We start from the raw sequence: 26,152 nt of genomic DNA, 5'->3' as shown, positions 1-26,152 counted from the left end.
GTCTAAAAGTCACTGTCTTAGCATAGTTCATTTCATAGCTGTTCAACCATTCAGTATTTCCTTCAATGGTTCTACTTTCTTCTTTATTTCTAACAAAGGTAAAAAAAGTGCCACAGGGGTCATTACTTGTTTTTCTCCAGTTCTTTATTGCAGACTGCATTTCTGGGGAAAATTAATTAGTTGTCTCAGCTTCAAATATCATCTACATGCTGATGACGTTCAAATGTACATTTATACACATACACTTCCGCCCTCTATAAAAAATAACAGTGCAAACAATGTTTATTTTCTTTCTTAACCACTTGGGATCCGCCTGCCGTCAATTGACGGCTACAGTGCGGATCCCAATCTCCAAACTGCCGTCAATTGACGTCCGCCCCTTAGGGCGGTCCCCGCGCGCGCTCCAGAGCGCGCTGCGGGGAAAATCTGTGTTGGCCGTGTCCCTCGGACACAGCCAATTACAGATCGCCGCGAACGGCCAATCAGAGTGGCCGTTCGCGAGGCGATCTGTGCGGCCAATGAGAGAGGATCTCATATGTAAACATATGAGATCATCTCTCATTGCCGTTTTACACAGAGACAGCGGTGCTGTCTCTGGAGAGGAGACCGATCTGTGTCTCTTGTACATAGAGACACAGATCGGTCACCCCCCCAGTCACCTCCTCCACCACCTACAGTTAGAACACTGAGCAGGGATACATTTAACCCCTTCCTCACCCCCTAGTGTTAACCCCTTCAATGCCAGTCACATTTATACTGTAATTAGTGCATATTTATAGCACTGATCGCAGTATAAATGTGAATGGCGCCAAAAATGTGTCCGATGTGTCCGCCATAACGTCGCAGTCCCATTAAAAATCGCAGATCGCCGCCATTTCTAGTAAAAAAAAAATAATTAAAAAATAATAATTCTGTCCCCTATTTTGTAAGCGCTATAACTTTTGCGCAAACCAGTCGCTTATTGCGATTTTTTTTTTTTTTTACCAAAAATATGTAGAAGAATACGTATCGGCCTAAACTGAGAAAAAAAAATGTTTTTTTTTTTTTTTAAATTGGGATATTTATTATAGCAAGAAGTAAAAAATATTGTATTTTTTTCAAAATTGTCTCACTTTTTTGTTTATAGCGCAAAAAATAAAAACCGCACAGGCGATCAAATACCACCAAAAGAAAGCTCTACTTGTGGGGAAAAAAGGACGCCAATTTTGTTTGGGAGCCACGTCGCACGACAGCGCAATTGTTAGTTAAAGCGATGCAGTGCCGAAAGCTGAAATTTCACCTGGGCAGGAGGGGGGTATATGTGCCCAGTAAGCAAGTGGTTAATTAATGTTTCCCCTTTACCTTTAAAGCTGAACTCCATGGCCCGGATTCACATACATCGGCACATATTTATGGTGCCGTAGCGTATCTCTTTTACGCTACGCCGGCGCAGCGCACAGATGGAAGCACTGGATTTCACAAAGCACTTGCTCCCACTCACTGTTAAAGATGCGCTGGGTTTCCTCGGCGTAAGCCAGCGTAGGTGGATGTGGGCGTGAGCCATGCTAATGAGGCGTGACCCCATGTAAATGATGGATTGAGCGTCATAAAGATACGAATAACGTACGGCGCATGCGCCGTCCCGTGGACGCATCCCGGTGCGCATGCGCAGAATCACGTCGGAAATACTCCCTAAGATACGACAGATCACTGCCTACGACGTGAACGTAACCTACGACCAGCCCTATTCACGTACTAATACGTAAACGATGTAAAATACGACGGCTGTTCCCTGGTCCATACCTTTGCATGAGTTGCGCCTCATAGATGGGGAATAACTTTACGTTGGGCGTACGACCTACGTAAACCGCATATATTTTGCGCCGGGCGCAACTACATTCGTGAATCGACTTATGTCTCTCATTTGCATATTTGCAATGAGGCAGCCAGCATAAATATGCGCCCACGATACGCCGGCGCAGGAAAGTTACGTCGGTTGGATGAAGCCTAGATACGACGGCGCATATTTACACTTACGCGGCGTATCTCGAGATACGTCGGCGTAAGTGCTTTGTGAATCCGGGCCCATGAGTCTGCAAAATATGCAGCTGAATTACCATTTATTAAATTTTTTACAAGCAGCAGGAAGAGACGCTCCCTCCTCCCGCCACTTTTAGCGCCTTGCACGGGCTCTCCCATCCCATCGGCATTGGCTTTGATTGCTTCTCCGCTATGGTATCCCAGTGAATGACCTGACATAACTTCCTATTTATCTGGATGTCAACGGCAACATTAAAAATCTTAGTGTTTTGAATGCTTTTAAGGGCAGAGGATGGATTTGGGGTTTTTGGGGTCTTATAGATCCCAGATCTCTTCATAAAAAGTACCTGTCACATACCTATTGCTGTCGCAAAGATGTTTACATTCCCTATGACAGCAATAAAAGTAATACAATTTTTTTTTAAAGTAACAGTGTAAAAAATACATAAAAATAAAAATGCAAAGGTGAACGCATGCGTCACAAACAGCTATCATCCCACACATTTATCACTATGAATGTCAGATTATGGGCAGTAATTCTAACACTAGACCTCCTGTGCAAATCTAAATTGGTAACCTATAAAGGCTTTAAAATAGTTGCCTACGGATAGAAAAATGTATGTTGTTTGTAGCCATTGCACAGGCATGCACAATTTTAGAGACTGACATGTCTGGCATCTATCTATCGGCGCAACATCATCTTTTATATTTTACAAAAAATTTGGGTTATGTATTGTGTTTTTCTGCATAAAATTTCAAAAAAGGGTATTTTTCCCCCAAAAAATGCATTTGGAAAACCACTGCGCAAATTGGGAGTCATGATATGGCTTCGGGAGGGGGAGTGCTGGCAGAAAGTTGAGAAGGACACCACCTCCATGGGCGGTACAGACCGAGGTCAGGGAATCCAATCCGATCACTAAAGCAAGCAGGAACGGAGGTACATCCCTGCATGCTGTGGATAGAACTACTAATGGGGACGTGCCAAGATCGGTGGCTGGGGGAATAGGAGGAATAGCAGTCACTGGTCTTACAAACAGGAAATCACTGGGCAGTAACGGTTTTAGTTGAAAATCATCACGCTATTACAGAGATTACTACTAAGCTACAGTGCCTTGAAAAAGTATTCATACCCCTTGCAATTTTCCACATTTTGTCATGTTACAGACGTAAATGTATTTTATTGAGATTTTATGTGATAGACCAACACAAAGTGGCACATAATTGTGAAGAGGAAGGAAAATTATAAGTGTTTTTTACAAATAAATATCTGAAAAGTGTGGCGTGCATTTGTATTCAGTCCCTAGTATTCACTCATCCCCTTCAGTGAGTCACATTCTCTTAGCACAATATAAAGTATGGCCATGGGATATTTACTTTACTTTTTGGATCATAGATATCCCTATTTTTAACCACTTAAGACCCGGACCAATATGCAGGTAAAGGAGCTGGCCAGTTTTTGCGATTTGCACTACGTCGCTTTAACTGACAATTGCGCGGTCGTGCGACGTGGCTCCCAAACAAAATTGGCGTCCTTTTTTTCCCACAAATAGAGCTTTCTTTTGGTGGTATTTGATCACCTCTGCGGTTTTTATTTTTTGCGCTATAAACAAAAATAGAGCGACAATTTTGAAAAAATTCAATATTTTTTACTTTTTGCTATAATAAATATCCCCCAAAAATATATAAAAAACATTTTTTCCCTCAGTTTAGGCCGATACGTATTCTTCTACATGTTTTTGGTAAAAAAAATCGCAATGAGCGTTTATCGATTGGTTTGCGCAAAAGTTATATGGTTTACAAAATGGGGGATCGTTTTATGGCATTTTTATAAAAAAATTTTTTTTTTTTACTAGTAATGGCGGCGATCAGCGATTTTTTTTTCGTGACTGTGACATTATGGTGGACACATCAGACACTTTTGAAACATTTTTGGGACCATTGTCATTTTCACAGCAAAAAGTGCTATAACAATGCACTGATTACTGTGAAAATGACAATGGCAGTTAAGGGCTTAACCACTAGGGAGTGCTAAGGGGTTAAGTGTGCCCTAAGGGAGTGATTCTTACTGTAGGGGGGCGTGGCTGTAGGCGTGACGTCACTGATCGTCGTTCCCTATATTAGGGAACAGACAATCAGTGTCACTGCCACACAGAAGAAAGGGGAAGGTGTGTTTACACACACCTCTCCACGTTCTTCAGCTCCTGTAACCGATCGCGGGACACCGGCGGCGATCGGGTCCCTCAGGCGTGCTCATGGAGCTTCGGACCATGCCGCGTGCACGCGCACGACCCACGGCTGGGCTCTTAAAGGCGACGTATCTGTACGTGCCTGTGCCTAGTCGTGCCATTCTGCTGACGTATATCGGCGTTAGGCGGTCCTTAAGTGGTTAAGCTACTATTTTGTGATGTTGTATAGTATATATGAATGTTAATATTATTAATCAATCTATATGTGTCTTTAAATTTAATATTGACACACAGGCTCCTAATAATACTTTTTGCACTTTTGTCTGCACTTAATTTATTACTTGTTATCAATATTCTGTTTTAGTTTAACATGAACACGTGAATCTTTTGGGATAATCACTATTTATATAGGATTTCTCTATATTCATTTGATTAGCGCTGCACATATTTGTCCTTTGTGGTGCTGGCTGATTTTTATTTATATTGGGATATGAGCGTGGTATTTTTCTTTACATTTCTATTCAGCCCCCTTTACTCTGATACCCCTAAAAAAATCTAGTGAAACCAATTGCCTTCAGAAGTCACCTAATTAGTAAATAGAGTATACCTGTGTGTAATTTAATATCAGCATAAATACAGCTGTTCTGTGAAGCCCTCAGAGGTTTGTTAGAGAACCTTATTAAACAAACAGCATCATAAAGGCCAAGGAACACACAAGACAGGTTAGGGATAAAGTTGCAGAGAAATTTAAAGCAGGGTTTGGTTATAAAAAAATCCCAAGCTTTGAACATCTCACGGAGCACTGTTCAATCCATCCACAGCTCAGGTGGGAGAATCTGTCCACAGGATAACTATTAGTCATGCACTCCACAAATCTGGCCTTTATGGAAGAGTGGCAAGAAGAAAGCCATTGTTGAAAGAAAGTCCAGTTTACAGTTTGTGAGAAGCCATGTGGGGGACACAGCAAACATGTGAAAGAAAGTGCTCTGGTCAGATGACTTTTATCGGCGGCGGGAGAGGTGCCCCCCCTTCTGCTGCTCCCCGGTGGTCTAGAGTTGGCATGGAGTTGAATGAGGGAAAGATGGCCCCTACTCGGCTCCATACCATTGAATGACGGAAGCGACATCAACTGTTACTTCTGCCCAATGGTCATAAAGGGTCATTTTTTTTATTGCTTTTAAGTGTAAAAGTGAGACCTGAGGTCTTTTGAACCCAGATCTCACATTAAAGAGGTCCTGTCATGCTCTTCTTCTATAGGAATAAAAGTGACCCAAAGGTAAAAAAAAGTAAAATAAATTATAAAAAAAAGTAAAGCGCCCCGCCGAGCTGGCGCGCAGTTGCGCCCGCATATGAAAACGCTGTTCAAACTACACATGTGAGGTATCGCCATGTTCGTTAGAGCGAGAGCAATAATTCTAGCCAAAGACCTCCTCTGTAACTCAAAACTGGTGTCCTGTAGAAATGTTTAAATGTCGCATATGGACATTTTTAAGGGTCAACGTTTTTTCACCATTCCACGAGCGGGCACAATTTTGAAGCATGACATGTTGGATATCAATTCACTTGGCGTAACATTATCTTTACAATATAGAAACAATTTGGGCTAACTTTACTGTTGTCTTATATTTTTATTTAAAAACGTGTATTTTCCCCCCCAAAAATGCACTTGTAATACTGCTGCTCAAATACGATGTGACATAAAGTATTGCAACGACTGCCATTTTATTCTCTAGGGTGTCTGAAAAAAAAATGATGACGCATGTGCAGTGCAAAAAAAACGTCATTTACGTCGGGTCACAACTTATTAACATAAAACACGCCCCCATTACATCCATTTGAATTCCACGCCCTTACGCCGCCAAAGATACACTACGCCGCCGTATCTTAGGGCGCAAATTCTTTGTGGATTCTAAAAAAAAAAATAAGTTGCGGTGGCGTAGTGTATCTTAGATACGCGCAGGTACGTGGATCTGCCCCATAATGTTTGAAGGTTCTAGGAAACAAGCAACAAAATAATTATTTTAACTTGTAAACAACAGGTTTGAAAAATGGTCTTTAGGTAGTTGATGTGAATGAGCCAACTAAAAAGAGAAGTTTGTCTGTTATTGGTCATTAAAATACAGACATTTCCTTTTACAAATCACAAATATAAATATATATATATTCTGTAGTCACTATGTCTGCATATTTATAGTACTTCTTTCTGTAAAGTCCCTCAGCATAAGATGATTCACTATAAATAAAAGAATAGTACACTACTAATTTGCAAGATTTATAAATGAACATACTGTTGCATAAAATATGTGTTCAATTTCAAGAGAGATTTTTTCCCCCGGAACCTGACTGAATGGAGACAGCTTTGCTTGACAGATGAATTCTTTAGTAAATTGTCCCCATAATAAATCTCTATTCATATTGAAGCACACTAACTCCTTTTAACTTCATTGGGTATTTGAAGAGAACACAAGGTTGTTGGTCAAACATAAGATGAATAATTTAGTAGGGCACACAAAGTTCTTAACAGAGCAGAGGAATGGTTCACAGCAGGTACATAAAATACATAAATATATGATATAAAATGTAGAATAAACATTTGAAATGTAAACAGCTATACCAAAATATCATGATATGAATACATATTAAACAGAAGTGATTACCTGGTGTATGGCAGGAGGCAAAAAGCGAAATATTTGTGTTGTAATGTGAGGTTTGAAGCAAAAGCCTTGATTTTCTGTCTGCGTGTATATGAAATGATGTGGTACTTTGTAAAGCAGGATGCCTGGTGGCTATGTACACCTCACTTCATCTTGTACATTTTGTTTTGCAACATAAAGACTAAGAGGACTATGCAGTAAACATTAATTCAATCTTACGCTACTTCCAACTTTTTTCTTTTAAAAAAGTTTTAAAGAATGTCTGGATTTTGCATACACAGCTAGTTAAGCGTTGATGGATTGATTAGCTCTATAATCTGTGAGGAATAGTGTTTAAGACAGAGGAAAATGATGGAAATCCTTGACCTCTATAAATCTGTAATGCTTTTTGTTAGCAGCACATAAAGTACATTAATACTTCTGACAAAGGCTGAAAATAATGCTCAAATGGGGCTTCCCTGTTGCTGGCTTTTTTTTTTTTGCCAGAAGCAAAAATGTTATATAATGGATAATGCATTTAACTCGTTCTACTGGCATAATAGAAAAGAAAGAAGCAGACATTTCTGAAATATGGTCTGGGACACTACAACATAATAAAAAAACTGATTGTTGTTCTTAAGGTAGATCCCCAGATTATGCCCAACAAAAATGTAATTAACATTTTCAGGACCACGCTGGACACAAAGCCATAAAGTAGCACATCCTTTAATTCCTGTAATTTGCAAGGTGGGGAATTATACTTGTTTTTCCAGCACATCTAAAAAATGCTCGATTTGATTGAAATCTGGAGAATTTGGAAGCCAAGTCAACACCTCAGGTTTTTTGTGTTCCTCAAACCATTTTTAATTAATCAAACTAGTGTGCCTTTTTTACATTGCTCCTGTGGTCCATTTCTGATGCTCACATGCCCATTGTAGGCACGTTTGAATGTAGACACGGGTCAGCATGGGCACCCTGACTGGTCTGCAGGTATGCAGCCCCATACGCAACAAACTGCAATGCACTGTGTGTTCTGACATTTTTCTATTGAGACCAGCATTAACTTTTTCAGAAACTTCTATTGGATTGGACTACATGGATCAGTCTTTGCTCCCCATGTGCATCAATGAGTCTTGGCTACCCTTGACCCTTATGCTGGTTTTCCTTCCTTGGACCACTTCTGTAGGTCCTAACCACTGCAGGCCGGGACACATCCCATTAGAGCTGTAGTTTTGGAGATGCTCTAGCCCAGTTGTCCTGCTATTACAATTTGCCATTTGTCAGTCGCTCAAATACTTATGCTTGCCTATTTTGTTTTTGCTTTCAACATATCAGCTTCAGGCTCAACATGTTCACTTGCTGCCTAATATACCCCATCCACTTTCAGATGCCATTTCAATGAAATAATCAATGCTACAGTAACAAAATGTTGCACCTGCTGAAGTCTTAGCAGGTAAATTAATTCATCCATCAATACAATAACCCAATACGACAATCAAATACTATAATCGATACTAAGCATTTGCACAAGTACTTGTACTCATGCAAATGCTCCGATAATAAAACTGAAACCTTCAGACTTGGTTCACATATGTGCGGGTCGATTTGCAGTGTGATCTCAAAACCTGGTCCAGTGCGATTTTTGGGGGAAAAATCCAATACGAGGAGTGTATGAGATTAGAAATCACACCTGAACTGAAATTAAATTGCACAGGACTATTTTTCAAATGACACTGCAGCCGACCCACACATATGTGAACAGGCTGTAAAAACTCACTAAAATGAACATGAAAACCGATGTGAAACTATAAAAGCATCAGTATTCGTACTCGGTCTTAAAAAAACTGGTATCGGTGAATCCCTAATCAAAATAATTAGTTGCTGCCATTGTAATGGCTACTTTCTGTGAAGTTAAGGTAGTGCAGGCATTTAAATAGGGAGACAATGGATGCAGGGTTTCTTCTACTTGTAAAACTCAGAACTACCAGTAGTGTAGTGCAGGAAAAGAAAGAGCAACACAGACATGATATGTGCTTTTTCTCTACATAGAAACATAATAAATTGACGGCAGAAATAAACTGAGTAGTCCATTGAGTCTGCCCATTTTATTTATATATATATATATATATATATATATTTGTTTTTGTTTTGTTTTTTTTCATTAACCTTGTTGTCTGACTATAGATCTATGTACTGTATATATCTGAAAAAAATGAAAACAGGTACCAGATAGGATCTAATATTTTGATCTATATAGGGTAATCAGGACCTCCTTTTTTCCTTCTGGTGATCCCTCTAGTGATGTATTCTAGAATTCTTTTCACTTTTCCCATTTCCTGGTCACACTGTTTGCTCATTTTGTAATCATCCTAGAGACTGTTGAGGCCAAGTGGAAGCAGCTTAGATTAGATTAACTAGATAGCATCTTGATACTATTCTACAGGAGTAACAGTAGGGAATGCGTTTTGGGTTCAGGTTGACCATGAGTTCAACCTGAACCCAAGCTGCTCTCAATTTTCTGAATGGGTGAGCTAAATAGTCAGATTTGGAAAGTTTGCTTGCATGACCCAACTTCTGGCAGTATTGCCACCGCCATTAAATGATCGCTCCCTGACCCTACCCACCATTTTGTTTCAAATTGTTTCAATAGTAGCCTCACTGGCTGTGTTTTTTTTTTTATCTCCTGGGCCTTTACGGCTGCTATGTTTACAAACAGACATTGGCAGATAAGATTCTAATTTCCACTGATAACCCACAAACTTAAATCCCAAAATATCACTTTAACATATGTTCTCCCAAGTTGAGTGGGGTGATCGTGAAGAAGGCAAGATTGGCATCAGCACCATTCCCAAATGGTGTTCTGTATTACTTTTATGCCCATGAGGTCATAAATTTCCTTTGAGGGTTGTGGGGCAACAACAAGTAATCCCCAAAGCCTGGTGAAGAGCAGGGAAGGACCGATCCCCAAGAACAAAAATGTGTTCACCATTTAACAGTTTCTCCAACACTGACACAAAGACCAACATAGGGCTAGATTCGGGTAGGGGGACGTAGGTTTATGCGGGCGTAGCGTATCCTATTTACGCTACGCCTCCGCAAGTTGCGGCGGCGTAGCGTAAATCTGCCGAATTCAAATTGTCAGGAGGTGGGCGTGTTTTATGTAAATAAAACATGACCCCACGTAAATGACGTTTCTCACGAACGCGCATGCGCCGGCCGTGAACGTATCCCAGTGCGCATGCTCCTAATCACGTCGCAAATAGTCAATGCTTTCGACGTGAACGTAATTTACGCAAAGCCCTATTCGCGAACGACTTACGCAAACGACGTAAAATTTTCAAAATTCTACGCGGGAACGACGTCCATACTTAACATTGGCTATGCCTCATATAGCAGGAGTAATGTTACGCCGGAAAAAGCCTTACGCAAACGACGTAAAAAAATCCACCGGGCGCACGTATGTTTCTGAATCGGCGCATCCAGCTTATTTGCATAATCTACGCTGAACTCGACGGCAGCGCCACCTATCGGCCAGCGTAAATATGCATCCTAAGATACGACAGCGTAAGAGACTTACGCCAGTCGGATCTTAGCCTAATTTCGGCGTTTCTTGATTTCTGAATACAGAAAGAAGATACGCCGGCGCAGCTTTGAATTTACGCGGCGTATCTATAGATACGCCGCGTAAATTAATTTTTTTTTTTTTTAAAATAGATAGCCCATAACGTAACAAATTCAGCTTTTGATACAATATTTACTTTCAATCCAGAGATTTCCCCCACTGTACTTTTTCTGCCTTTTCATGTTCTCAGTCTGATGTCCAGAATCATTCAACCCACTTCCTCGGAGCCCACGTTGTCCTGGACCTGCCCCAGCCTGTGATTGTTCAGTGAAAGGAGAAGTAGCACAGTGAGGAGCTGCTCATGAACTGATTGACTGAACTTGATTGTACTGTTTCTTTCTATCACACCCCTATATCTGCTATACAGTGAGTGAAAGGGTCTGATACCAGATTTTAATTCAGGTACTTACACATCTTGAATTTAAAAAATAAATGTATTAGTGTAGGAATGATTACAGAGCTGCAGTAATTTGTATTTTTTTATATGCATAACGTTCAGCATTAAGATGCCTGATTAAGACAGCCTAAGCACTGTTTGGGTTAACAGGGTAATATCTTACCATCTATGACTGCCACTAGGAATTATGTTAGATGAACAGCTGGTGCTAGTTCTCTAGTACCGGCCTTAATGATTGAACTGAGACACTAGCTGATGCCTTTTACCGAGCCTTAATTGTATATAGAAGAGCTATCTACATTTGGCATGCGTATTACATATTTATAGAGGAAACTCTGCGTTTCTCGCTTCGGTAAAAAAATGTGTCAGCAAATATATAAGGTATAATATCCTAAATATATTGTGTAGTCATATTGGCTCATATTGTAGGACCAGTATACATAGAGCCAAGAATCACCTTTCACCTGTCTTGTTAAAACAATCCTGTCAGTCACATATAAAAAATCTACAGAACATTGTAGTGATGTAATGGTCAACGGATGCACCACAATATGTAGTAGGGGAACACAAGTATCTGAAACTCCCGGAAGAGTAGAATGCTGAAAAGTTTGATGGAGGCTGCAGCGCTTCAATGGAGCAAAATTGAGACATGGGCTGTAGAAGAGTGGAGTTTATTCCTCCTATATTACAGGGATACTGTATTTGGATTTTTTAATAAACTAAAAGGGCTACTTTAATGAAGAGCCACATGTTACAGTTTTTACAGTTTAAACATTTGTTGCTACCACTGGGATACGATCTGGACAATGTAGAGTTTCTTTAGGGGCTGACAACAAATATTCCCAACCAACAAAAGCATATACTTTTCAACTTAGAACATAGAAAACTTCTATGCGACAGGGGCTAATTCCTTATCTATACATTATTGGCTAAGGAAAATAGAAGATCATCATTGGCTCTGCTGGTTTGTTCTTTTGTTCAGCCCTGGTTCACACTGGGTACGATTTGGAACGATTTGAGATGCGATTTGACATGTCAAATCGCATCTCAAATCGGCGGCAATTGTCGGCAATGGCACTGTCCTAATCAGTGCGACGCCGCATCTGCGATTTCAAAAAGTAGTTCCTGTACTACTTTTTGCGATTTCGGGCCGCAATTCACATTAAATTGCGGCCGAAATCGCGGCAAAATCGCAGCCGTGAAATCGCGGTAAAATCGTGCATTTTACAGCGATTTTGAATTCGCAGCAGTGTGAACCTAGGCTCAATGTTTTCTTTTTGGTACTTTTTATTTATGATGTCATATGATGTCAGAGTTCAGGGGGTGGCTTCTTACACTACTCATTTGATTGATGGATGGTGCTTTAAATGTTCTTGCATCATTGTGTACACTGTCAGATGCCTGATGAAGCAGTCCTGTGTGGCCCTGAAACATTGCACTCTTCCACTGTGATGTGATTTCTCTAAATAAAACGTTTAGACAATAATTAAAGATCTCAGTGTGCTGGCAATATGTACATTACTCTGTGATGATATGAGTTTCCAGAGGGCAGTTCCTGCAGCACCCACCTACTTTTTAGCCTACTCCAGGAACATGTGCGATGGTAATATTGGTTATTGTTCTTGTGGTTCTGGTGATACTAAGACAATTTACATGTATCAACTAAGTGGCCACATTCTACAGCCTCATCTACTAAAACACTACAATTTCAGTATGTGGTACTGATTAGAAACACTGTAGATGGACGTGACTTTATTATCCTAATGTCAAATAAAAATTAATCAGATTTTGCCATAACCTACACTGGCACCATTAGGTTTAAATTAGGCTTATCAAAGAAATGACCTGCCTCTGATTGCTAACTTTTAGTATTAGCTAAACATATAAGGAAGGGGGGCGTGGCCTGGAGCAGCATGTGAGCAGATGTCTTTCCTAGCAGCTCCGAGATCCCTCTGTGCCATCCTTCTCTCCTGCCCTTCTAAACCGGCTACAAACCTTATGGTTCCCTCTGGGAAGCCGCTGGGATACTTTTCTGAGGCATCTGGTGGATGGGAAAGCACAAGAAGCAGCCCGCGGTCAGGATGAACATCACCACGCGCTCTGGCCAAGATGGCCGCCGCACCACCGCGCCACTTTCCTCTCTGGCATCCACGCCGGAGCTCTTTGCTGAGGACCCTGAGCCATCTCTCCCACCCTCTCCTGGGACCTCCACCACGCCAGCGCTGCCTGCCCCTGCGTCTCCTAGCGAAGATGGCCTGGAGGATGGCCCGGAACCGCTCAGATATTATGGGGAAAGTGGAGGAGCTTAAACTGTACATTACTATAATGCGCCAGGATATGCATAAAGTGCAGGACCGGGTCTCAGAAATAGAGCGCTGCATCAGTGATCTGGAGGACACGGTGGGCCCGGCCCTTCCTACTCTTAAGACCCAGGGCACTAAAATTTGATCGTTAGAGGACAAGATGGACAATTTAGAGAACCGTTTACGCCGGAACAACCTGCGCTTGGTGGGTCTCCCTGAAAGGGTCGAGGGATCCGACCCAGTTACTTTCCTGGAGAGCTGGTTTGCCCAGGAATTTGGACAGGACTGCCTATCCCCCTGTTTTGTTCTGGAGTGGGCCCATAGGAGGCCTGGCAGACCGCTTCCTTCGGGTAGCCCCCCTCGCACCATGATAATGCGCCTCCTTAATTACAGAGATCGGACTCTATCCTATGTGCTGCCCGCATTAAGTGGAGCCTGAAAATCAACAATGCCTCTCTTCCCTGATTACTCCCCTGCTGTCCGTGCCTCGAGAGCCAAATACCAACATGTCAAGCAAAAGCTGAGGGAGAAGACCAGCCAATACTCCATGCCGTTTCCTGCGACGCTGAGAGTGGTGCATCAAGGCCAGGTGCACTTTTTCCAAACCCCTGCCAATGCTTTGTCCTGGTTTGAGTCCTTGCACCAACCTTGCCGTGTGTCTGATTGGGCACCCGACACTTGATTTGCTTTTACCTGTTAACTTTTTCCCTTTTTTTTTGTTTGTTTTCCTGTCCTGGGTTGCAATTTTTTCATTCCACGCCACGGGAGTGTACCTGGGGCAGGAGCTCACAGTTAAACGCTGTGTCAAGAGGATGCAGACCTCTACTGGAAGACTATGCTGCTGCTGTTTGCTAATAACCTTTTTTCTCATTTATTTTCTTTTGTTGAACGCTGACTGTTTTTATTTATTTATTATTACTATTTATTTGGGAAGCGCGCATATACCACCGGTCGGTGGTGCCAAAGCGCTTTGTGACAAAATAGCCCGGATGTTCTGGCGTGGGGAGCATAATTAAAAGAGAAGGGAGAAGAAAAAAAAAGAAATCAGCGAAGAAAAATTGGCCTAGGATTGAAATGCTTGGCAGAATAGCCAGGTCTTCAGCTTCTTCCTGAACGCATATAGGCTTCGGGAGATGCGAATGTTAAGCGGGATTTGGTTCCAGAGATTTGCCCCCGCGGAGCCAATCCGTTTTCCTCCTATAGAAATTAGCCTGTCAGTATTGCCAATGAGTAGAGCTTTGTCGGCTGAGCGAAGACAGCGTCTAGGTATATAGTGTGGAGTCAGATCTGATAGGAACTGTGGGCCCAGCTGGTGGTAGCCCCTGTAGATCAGACAGAGGATTTTAAAATTGACCCGTTTTGTAACAGGGAGCCAGTGAAGTTCTTTGAGCACAGGGCTGATATGGTCTTGCTTTTGGAGATTGTAGATAAGCCTGGCTGCTTGATTCTGCACCAGCTGCAGTTTCTTAGACCATTTCATTGGAATGCCTAGTAGGACTCCATTTGAAAAGTCAAGGCGAGAAATAATTAGTGCCTGGACTAAGTCTTTCCTCTGGTCTTGGGTCAGGAGATGTTTTGCCTTGCGGATAAGTCGTAGAAAATGGGAGGCTCTCGAAACCGATTGTCTAACCTGTGGAATCATACTTAGTTTTTCGTCCAGGATAACCCCCAGGACCGTCACCTTATCTTTCGGATTAGGTGTCAAGCCCAACTCAGTGGGCCAATTTTGAAGAAAGTCAGTCTTGCCTTTTCCGACTATCATGACCTCCGTTTTGTTACCATTGAGGCACAGTTTGTTGATGGTCATCCAGTGGTAAATGTCGCGCAGACAATTGGCCAATCTTAAGGGCATGTCAGGGTAAGTTAGATCATCGGCTACCAACTGGACGTCGTCCGCGTACAAATGGAACCAGAGACCATGTTTAGCAATAATGTCGGGTAAAGGCCTAAGATAAATGTTGAAGAGAATGGGGGACAGGGCTGATCCCTGAGGGACCCCATTCTCCACTGTGGTAATCGGGGATAGAAAAGAGCCCATCTTAACTTGGTGGGTGCGAGCTGTTAAAAAATCACGGAACCAAGCAAGGGCGGTATCTCTCAGCCCGAAAGAGGACTCGAGTCTGGAAAGCAGGATGGAGTGATCCACGGTGTCAAAGGCTGCAGACAGGTCGAGCAGCACCAGGGCTGCCGACCCGCCCGCATCCACCACGTTAAGGAGCTTCTCTCGAGTGGACAAAGCTACCAGCTCGGTTCCCCTCCCAGGGCGGAAGCCCGACTGTAGATCATGGAAGAGCAGGCCATCCTCACAATGAGTTTGAAGCTGGAGAAGAGCCACTCTTTCGATAACTCTAGCTAAAAAATGAGAAGCTGAAATGGGTCGGAAGTTGTTAGTGTCGGTCGAGTCCAAGCCGGCTTTTTTTAGAAGTGGAGTTAGAAAGCCGTGTTTTAGAGTTTTTGGAACAATCCCATGTTGGAGTGAACGGTTGACTAGGTAGCGTAAATCATCAATAATGGTGTGTAAGTTCTCCTGGATGAGCCAAGCAGGGCAGACTTCTCCGGGGTAGTAAGTAGTTTTTAATTTCAAAATCAAGGCTTCCAGGTCGTGGGTCTTTACCAATTCGAAACTAAAAGTTTTTTTGGGCAGTGATTCGTGTTAAGAGGGGCTTGAGTGGGGAGGCCTGAAGAGTTGTTGGCACATTGCGTGAGGAGTCTTGATACTTTGCTCGAGAATCCCAACGAGATGTTGTTACATAGCTCTTGGGATGGCACAATGTGTGGCTGGAATCTTTTAGGGGCACAAAGTTCCTTCATAACTTTGAACAATTCAGATTGCTTGTTGTTTGCGTTCCTAATCTGTGTCTGGAGGAACGTTCGTTTTGCTGAACGAATACTTTTAGCATAGCTTTTACTAACAATTTTATATGCCGCAAGATCTTTGGTAGATCTGGTTTTAAGCCATTTCCTTTCTTGACGACGGCAGATGGTTTTATTGAGATGGAGAGAGTCGTTATACCAGGGTCTAGATTTTGTAAGTCTAGGTCTGTTTTTATGGATAGTCAGAGGAGCTAGGATGTTAAGTGTAGTAGTTAGTTTTTGTTCGAATAGTGAAATAGCCTTTTCCAGCGAGTTTGTGTCCCGTTCTGAGTCGTCCAGCGTGTCGTCTTTGCGGTCCAGGCGGGTTGACAAAACGTGCTGTTTTTGATAAGTTCGGGAAAATGAATTTGTGGTAATCTTTTTCAGATTTCGACTAGGGGGGCCTGAAGTCATTGGTTCTTTTGACATAGGGGAGCGTGGGACAAATTCGGGAAATTTGCAGCTCACCATTTTATGGTCAGACCAGGGGATGTCGGTGATAGTAAGATCCTCATAGGTGCAGTTTAATGTGAATAAGACGTCGAGCTGATGGCCTTTGTTATGTGTGGGTCCATTGACGAGTTGGGAAAAGTCAAGTTCCGTCATATCCTGTAGAAGGAGGTTGGCGTTGGAGGCCGAGGGACATTCCAGCCAATAGTTTAGATCGCCTTGGACTATAATCCTGTCGGCCATGGTTAGTGCCTGTAGAATGTAGGCGTTGAAGTCTGCAATAAAAGTGGCATCTCCTAAACCTAGAGGGTGGTAAATGGTAAGGAGGAGGACACTGTTGTTGTTATCGATCAGGCATCGGGTAGCCGGCGCTTCAAAGGAGGAAGCATAGGGGATGGACAGTTCGGTACATGCAATGGATTGGTCGAAAATGACTGCGACCCCGCCACCCCTGCGGGAGCCTGGGCGGTTTTTAGTGATAATGTTGTAACCCTCTGGTAGCATGTCATCCAAAAGGGCCGGGTAGTCGGCTTTGAACCATGTTTCGGTGATAGATATAATATGAGGATGCAACCGAGAAACTAAAGATTCTATGTTCCAACTTAGTTTGCTGGTTTGTCTGTAACAGGCCATGTTCCTTGCATTTTTCTCCAATGCAAGGTGCATGCCACGCCACTACTGTTGGTGGTGGTGTATGCTCCTCCCCCTGTCACGGCTGACATCTTTACAGACTTGAGTATACAACTTTCCACCTCCCCAGTGATGGCTACTCTTATAGTGGGGGATTTCAACTCGGTGCTTGACCCTGAATGGAACCGCTTGAAGCCCCTCCAGTATGACTCTAAGCTGTTTGGTCAGTGGTGCACCTCCTTTGGTTATGTAGATCTCTGGAGACTCAGCCATCCCATGACCCGGGATTACATGTGTCAGTCTTGGATGTACCGTACTCTTTCCAGGTTGGACTATGCTCTGGGGACTCCTGACTTGGTCCCCAGTATACAGGCAGTATCCCACTTACCTCAGACATTGTCTGATCATTCTACCCTATCTATAGACATGGTGGTGGGACATAAACCCTCCTTTCGGTTGTGGCGGCTCAGTCCTCTCTGGGTCTCCACTTCTGATTTTTCAGGAGCCGATCCAGCAAGGAATGTCCCACTATTGGGGGGACAATGTCGGTTCTGCCTCCTTTGCCCCCACGTGGGATGCCTTTAAGGCGTCGGTGCGGGGTTCGTACATCTCTAACATTGCCCAGCATCGAAAGTACGCCCAGGCTGTACTTCTGGCCTTGGAGTCCTCCCTGGGGAATGCCAGGGCCCAATATTCTGCGCTACCATGGGGTCCTGGTGAGGGCGCAAAGGGCTCTGGACCTTCACAGGGTGGAGGTGATGCGGAAACAGCAGTTGTGCATGAACACAGTGGTAAGAATGGTAAGATGTTGGCCTATCTCTCCCGCACGGAGTATGTGGATTGGACGATACCTCATATTCGGTTGCTGGACGGCTCTGTCACATTGGATCCCCTGCTTATAAACCAAACCTTTAAGGCCTTTTATGAGAACATTTATACCGCCCCGTCCCCCCCGGATGAGCTAGAGACGATGGGATTCTTTGAGTCTCTCCAATTCCCTGTCCTGGAAGATTCACACATTGCGATACTGGACCAACCCCTTACGGTGGAAGAGGTCACTGAAGCTATTTACTCCCTCCCTCCCAATAAAGCCCCTTGTTTGGATGGCTTGCCCGCAGAATGGTACAAAAACTATGCTGAGGAACTGTCGCAGAAACTACACTCCTTGTTCAGGCAGGCGCTGCAGGGGGGGGGGGGCTCCCCTCCTCCATGTGCGAAGCCCTGATAGTGGTGCTCCCTAAACCTGACAAAGATAAGCTGTTGTGTGGGTCGTACCGTCCAATATCACTATTGAATAGTGATGTGAAGGTGCTTGCAAAAATTCTAGCCTTAAGACTGCAAAAAGTTATTCTCCCTCTTATTCACAGGGACCAGGCGGGGTTCATGCCTGGAAAGAGTACAGATGACAACATCCGATGACTTTACCTGCACATTCACAGGGCTGCTGCCTTTAAAAAAAGTGGCCTGGTGCTATCTTTGGACGTGCTTAAAGCGGAGGTTCACCCTGAAAACATGTTTCTAACATTACATTGTGCTCACTTCCAAAATTGACAGTATGCTGATTTTTAATTACCGTCGTATAGCTATTCCCCCCGGCTTCCGAGTAGTGGCTCCCGCGGGAGTGGGCGTTCCTATGCAGAGGCTAAGTGATTGAAATGATGACAAAAACGTCCCCCCCGGCGCAAAAGGCGCGTCACGAGTTTCCGAAAGAAGCCGAACTGCGAGTCGGCTCTATACGGTGATGTTCGGCTTCTTTCGGAAACTGGTGATGCTCCATATGCGCCGGGGGAAGTTTTTGTCATCATGTCAATCACTTAGCCTCTGCATAGGAACGCCCACTCCCGCAGGAGCCACTACCCGGAAGCCACTATATGTACAGCAAAAAAAAAAAAAACGGCATACTGCCAATGTTGGAAGTGAGCACAATGCAATGTTAGAAAAATGTTTTTAGGGTGAACCTCCGCTTTAAGGCCTTTGATACTGTTAACTGGTCCTTCCTGTGGGAGACCATGCATCGTATGGGCTTTAGCGCCCAATTTATTCGGTGGGTCTGTTTGCTTTACACCAACCCTAGGGCCACGGTAAACACTAATAAAGATATTTCTGATGTTTTTACCTTGCAGAGGGGCACCAGGCAGGGCTGCCCACTCTCACCGCTCCTGTTCTCTTTGGCCATTGAGACTTTGGCTCTGGCGGTGCGGCAGACGGCGACGGTGGGTGGCATCTGTTATGGTTCCCTCTCTGAAAAGATTTCTCTCTACGCAGATGATGCCCTAATTTATCTGGATGGTTCTGAGCAATCCTTTGTTTCCCTAATGGGTGTGGTGGAGGAGTTTGGGAAGGTCTCTGGGTTGCGGGTAGGTTGGGACAAATCGGTGGCATTCCCTATGGGCCCTATACTTGACTATACCGTCCAACCTATGTTTAAATATTTGGGGATACATATTAATGCAGACTTGTCTTCTTTTGAACGCCTTAATATTACCCCAAATTTTTATATGCGTTTCGGGCATCCCCAATTTTTTTGTTGAAAAAACTTTTTAAAAAAATGAACTCGCTCCTCTTCACCTTTCTCTGGCAGGGGTCAAACCCACAAATTGCTAGGGCCTCTCTCCAGGCTGCTAAGCTGGATGGAGGTTTGGCTTGTCCTAATTTACCACTGTATTTTATAGCCTCTCAACTTGCATATGTCTATGACTGGTTCCAGGAGGCCTCCCCGTCCTGCTCCACCGCCCTATTGACTGCTCTGGTGGGCTCCAGGCACTCGCTGGTTGATTACCTACACAGGTCTACTCCCGGACGCTACTCCCGTAACTCCCCAATAGAGGTTAGCTGGTTGACCTGGCATGAGGGTAACGGGGTGCTCACGGACTCGGGCGGGGTGTCTCCCAGAGCTCCCCTGTGGCAAAACTCCAACTTCCCTGAGCTCCTGAGTCACCCTGATTCTAGGTTGTGGACCCAATTGGGGGTCACACACGTTTCCCACATCTTTGTCAATGACAAGTTTATTTAATTTGAGGACCTAAGGGTAAGGAGTGGGGTAACGGATACATTTTTATTTAAGTATATGTCACTTCGTCATGCAGCACGGGCACAATTTAAAGGTCTGACCCAGGAGCTCACTGAATTGCCTCTGGAGGCTCTTATGTCTTACTCAGATATTGGGAAACCGGTCACGACAGTTTATTCCCGCCTGCAGTCGGCGGGGGTTAAACCCTTCCAGATTGCTCAGCGGAAATGGGAGGTGGACATTCCGGGGGTGTCCGAGGAGGGGTGGGAGGAGGCCTCGGAGGTCTGCTTCCTCGATCTTATCGGGTCTAACGACCGAAATGTACAATTTAAATGTATACACCAGTTGCATTATACTCCTGCCAGGCTGGCCCGCATGGGTCTAATTTCTATTGCTTCCTGTCCTAGGTGTGGCTCCACCGAGGCCGATTATATACATATGTTTTGGTCATGTCCAGATTTATCAACGTATTGGAAGGACTTGTTTTCTTTTTTAAGGACACCCTGCACTTCCCCATTCCTCTCACTCCGGAGGTCGGATTGCTGGGAGTGCTCAATGACTTTATATTTACAATTCATGCTCGAACTGATACACACAGTTTTATTCTATGCTTGGAAATTGATTCTGTTGCATTGGAAGAGTGCATCTGCTCCTGATATTCAAATGTTGTATTGTATGGTGAATAAGGTCTTACCCATCTTTAAATGCATATACAAGGGCAGGGCTTGTCCCCAAAAATTTACCAAGATCTGGCAGCCCTGGCTTGATATAGCGGACTCCTTTTGGAAGGATACCCCGCTCTTTCAACCATAATAGGCTACAAGCAGGAGTGATGAAGGCTGTTCTGGTAGTTGCTGGATGGCTAGGGGGTGGTTGGGGTGTGAGCGGATCTGGGGGTGGGGGTGGGCGGGTGGATGGTCAGGGCTGTTGCTTGGGTGTGTGTGTATGAGTGTGAGTGTGGGAAGCTTGATTGAACTACAACTGATGTAGGTATTTCTACTGTTTCCTATGTTTATACGCTATGGGGCCCAGTGTGGTCCATGGTGGTTACCCTGGAGCACTTGTTGTTATGGTTCCTCCATTGAGGAGCCGGGGTACTTCATATCACGGGAAAAAGTTGGTGTCTGCTATAAAAATGTTGTCTCTGCGTTAATCTATGCAAGAGCTGTAACCGTTACTGTGCCTTTTTTATGATTGTATTTGCAGAAAACAAATAAACAAAGTTTAAAAAAATAAATAAAATATGAACCAAACAGATTTTTTTTTATTCTACTAAAGATTGCAATATAAAGAATAGAGAATAATTTATTTGGAGATTTCATCAACTGTGTACCTCAATGTGACTAATGGCTTGTTTTGGTAGTTGTTTAAAATAATTTCTGTACCCCACCAGCATCAGGCTGCACTCAGCATATGCAGAATATCACATCCTCATTTGTTTATAGGGTTCAACAAAACTCTCATATCGAAAGTAGACATGGGACTCAAAATCCACCTGCCTGGCAATGGCTGTTCAGCAAAGTATTCTATGTGACATGTATCCTACAATGATATGGAAGTCAGTGGGGGGTATCCCTAAGTGCTGTGGGAGACCAAGGAGCTTGATACTCCTGGAAGCATAGGCGTGCGCACAGGGTGTGCCAGGTGTGCCCAGGCACACCCTAATCACCCTGTGCAGAACAGATCTCCCTACTGACCTAAGTCTCCCACCCTCCCCCCACAGCACTGCCAGCTTCCCTCCTCTCCCCCTGGTTGTTACTGTGGATGTTTTAGGCTGAGTGGGGGAAGGGGCCAGTAAATATGCCATTTACTGGACCCTTCCCTTTCTAAATGAAAATCGTGAGTGATCGGTAGAGTGTGTTTGAGCTTTGGGGTGCACACCCTAATGCCAAAGGCTGCGCACACCAATGCCTGGAAGTGTCAGTTTTTTTAGGTGGATCATTTATGTGTTCTAGCTGTGGTAGAAGCAAGAAAGATAAGTACTCACTTTCTTTTTTCTTAGGTATGTCTGTCTGATTTTTTTTTCTGGTAGTGATGGGGTTGCTTCAAATCTATTATTTTTTACATAGTTACTTCTGCTGTGGCTGCCATTGCTGACCTGTCTTTGTCAGCAGTAGTTGCAAATCACTGTACAGAGCAAGCATGTAGAAAATAAAAGTTATGCCTAGAACACACATGCAGGATTTCCGACGGGAAAAGTTCCTGTCGGAAATCCCGAGGGGAAAGCCGAGAACCTCCTCGGTCAGTCTTTCCCCCTACACACGAGAGGTTTTCCAGACAGGAAAACTGCAATGGAACTTTGGTCAGGAATCCCGGCCGTGTATATGCTATATCGCAGTTTTCCAATAGCAAAACTGCCAAAAACCGCCAGGCAAAAGTCCGCTGGTTTTCCCGGCGGGAATAAAGTGAGCTGGTTCTCTTTTTTGTCAGGTGGTTTTTGGGCAGTTTTCCCATCGGAAAAACTGCGAGGAGCATACACACGGCTGGGATTCCCGGCCAAAAGCTCTCCTCGCAGCTTTCCCGTCAAGAAAACTGGCCATGTGTACGAGGCTTTAGAGAACAATAAAAATTCTTGATCTCTATGCTTGTTCCAGATCAAATGTCCTGTAAATATTGACACCAAAACATCAACATAACAGCCAGAAAACTAGCATATTTGAATAGAGGTTGACATTGACCAGTTTTCTTAAAGTATGTTGCAGTGGACAGAATGTTTTATATATATTAGTAGAGAAAGCCATACACACATACATTCAAATGCAGTTGTATAGTCTTAGGCCTACTCACGAGCAGACATGTCCGATGAAACCGGTCCACGGACCGTTTTCATCGGACATGTCTGCCCGGGGACTTCTGTTCGATGGCTGTACACACCATCGAACAGAACTCCGCGCGTAAACAATACAATTTTAAATGCTTCCACGCATGCGTCGAAGTCATTCGACGCATGCGAGGGATGGCGGGCGGCCGGACATGTACGGTACGTCTGTACAGACGACCGTACATGTCGGGGGGACAGGTTTCCAGCGGACTGTTTTAAAGCAAGTCCAGGAAACATATTTATTGGCTGGCATGGTAACCTGTGTCTGATATATAACCTATTATCAGCAGATTTGGTTTGAAATTATTTAACCTTGACAATAATTGGATTGTGTGAGGGCACACCTGAGGCTTCCTGTAGTATCTTTCAGAGTTTGCATTAGGAAACTAGTTTTGTCCTCAACAGACTATAAGGCCCCGTACACACGAGAGGATCCATCCGCTGGAATTGATCCGCGGACCGGCTCCAGCGGATAGATCCCCTGGTGTGTAAAATCCAGTGGATCTGTTTCCGCGGATTTTTATCCCCTGGGATGGATTTCAAGCGGATAAAAATTTGAAGACATGCTTTAAAATCTATCCGCTTGAATCCATCCCAACGGATTGATCCGCTGGTCTGTACAGACTCACCGGATCAATCCGTCCGAATGGATCCCCCGCATGCGTCGTAGTGATTCGACGCATACGTGGAATTCCTTATATGACAGCGTCGCGCACGTCGCCGCGTCATCATCGCGGCGACGGCGCGACACGTCATCGCGATGGGATTTCGGCGCGGATTTCGATCCTATGGTGAGTACACTCCATCGGATCCAAATCCGCGGAAATCCTCGAGAGGATTTATCCGCGGAAACGGTCCGGTGGACCGTATCCGCGGATAAATCCTCTCGTGTGTACTTGGCCTATCAGATTGAGAAAAGCAGCCAATTTTGCTTTGATCTCTGTTGATAGAGTAGAGAGAGGTCTGTTAGCTGCAGACAAGGGGCCAGATTCAGAAAGAAATGCCTATCTTTAGGCGGGCGTATCGTATCTTAGATACACTACGCTGCTGTAACATAGAGGGGCAGGTACCGTATTCACAAAGAACTTGCGCTCTAAGTTACGGCGGCGCAGTGTAAATGGGCCGGCGTAAGCCCACCTAATTCAAACTAGGCTGGTAGTGGGCGTGTTGTATGTTAATGACTCGTGACCCCACGTAAATGACGCGCTTAACGAACGGCGCATGCGCGCGCATGCTCAGTATCACGTCAAATTGTCTCCGTAAATTACGCCCGCTCAATGCTTAGTCGACGTGAACGTAACCTACGCACAGCCCCATTCACGGACGACTTGCGCAAATGACTTAAAACATGTAAAATTCTACGCTGTTCCGACGTCCATACTTAACATTGGCTGAGCCTTATATAGCAGGGGTAACTTTACGTCGATCAGACGCCTTACGTAAACGACGTATATTGATACGCCGGGCGCAACTACGTTCATGAATCGGCGTATCATAACCACTTAAGCCCCGGTCTAAATACGCTGTCTAAAGACCCAAGGTGTTTTTACAATTTGTCACTGCGCTGCTTTAACTGGTAATTGCGCAGTCATGCAATGTTGTACCGAAACGAAATTTGCGTCCTTTTCTTCCCACAAATAGAGCTTTCTTTTGATGGTATTTGATTGCCTATGCGATTTTTATTTTTTGCGATATAAACGGAAAAAGACCGAAAATTTTGAAAACAAAAGATTTTTCTTATAACAAAAAGTAAAAAATATCGAATAAACTAAATTTTAGTCAAACATTTAGGCCAAAATGTATTCAGCCACGTCTTTTGTAAAAAAAATCGCAATAAGCGTATATTTATTGGTTTTCGCAAAAATTATAGCGTCTACAAACTAGGGTACATTTTCTGGAATTTACACAACTTTTATTTTATGACTGCCTATCTCATTTCTTGAGGTGCTAAAATGGCAAGGCAGTACAAAACCCCCCCAAATTACCCCATTTTGGAAAGTAGACACCCCAGGGAAACTGCTGAGAGGCATGTTGAGTCCATTGAATATTTTTTTTTTTTGTCCCAAGTGATTGAATAATGACAAAAAAATAAAAATAAAAAAAAAATTACAAAAAGTTGTCACTAAATGATATATTGCTCACACATGCCATGGTTATATGTGGAATTGCACCCCAAAATACATTCTGCTGCTTCTTCTGAGTACGGGGATACCACATGTGTGGGACTTTTTGGGAGCCTAGCCACGTACGGGACCCCGAAAACCAAGCACCGCCTTCAGCATTTCTAAGGGCGCAAATTTTTGATTTCACTCCTCACTACCTATCACAGTTTCGAAGGCCATAAAATGCCAAAATAGCACAAAACCCCCCCCAAATGACCCCATTTTGGAAAGTAGACACCCCAAGCTATTTGCTGAGAGGCATGTCGAGTCCATGGAATATTTTATATTTTGACACAAGTTGCGGGAATATGACAAACTGATTTTTTTTTGCACAAAGTTGTCACTAAATGATATATTTCTCACACATGCCATGGTTATATGTGGAATTGCACCCCAAAATACATTCTGCTGCTTCTCCTGAGTACAGGGATACCACATGTGTGGGACTTTTTGGGAGCCTAGCCGCGTACGGGACCCCGAAAACCAATCACCACCTTCAAGATTTCTAAGGGCATACATTTTTGATTTCACTCCTCACTACCTATCATAGTTTTGAAGGCCATACAATGCCAAGATGGCACACAACCCCCCCAAATGACCCCATTTTGGAAAGAAGACACCCCAAGCTATTTGCTGAGAGGCATGTTGAGTCCATGGAATATTTAATTTTTTTTGCCCCAAGTGATTGAATATTGACCAAAAAAATAAATAAAAAATAAATTACAAAACGTTGTCACTAAATGATATATTTCTCACACATGCCATGGTTATATGTGGTATTGCACCCCAAAATACATTCTGCTGCTTCTCCTGAGTACGGGGATACCACATGTGTGGGACTTTTTGGGAGCTTAGCCGCGTATGGGACCCCGAAAACCAATCACCACCTTCAAGATTTCTAAGGACATACATTTTTGATTTCACTCACACAAATCTTGAAGGTGGTGATTGGTTTTCGGGGTCCCGTACGCGGCTAAGCTCCCAAAAAGTCCCACACATGTGGTATCTCCGTACTCAGGAGAAGCAGCAGAATGTATTTTGGGGTGCAATTCCACATATAACCATG

This window comes from Rana temporaria, chromosome 1 (assembly GCF_905171775.1).
Source record: "Rana temporaria chromosome 1, aRanTem1.1, whole genome shotgun sequence".
NCBI lineage: Eukaryota > Metazoa > Chordata > Amphibia > Anura > Ranidae > Rana > Rana temporaria.
The sequence above is the reverse complement of the archived record's forward strand: the minus strand, read 5'-3'. Positions refer to the sequence as shown.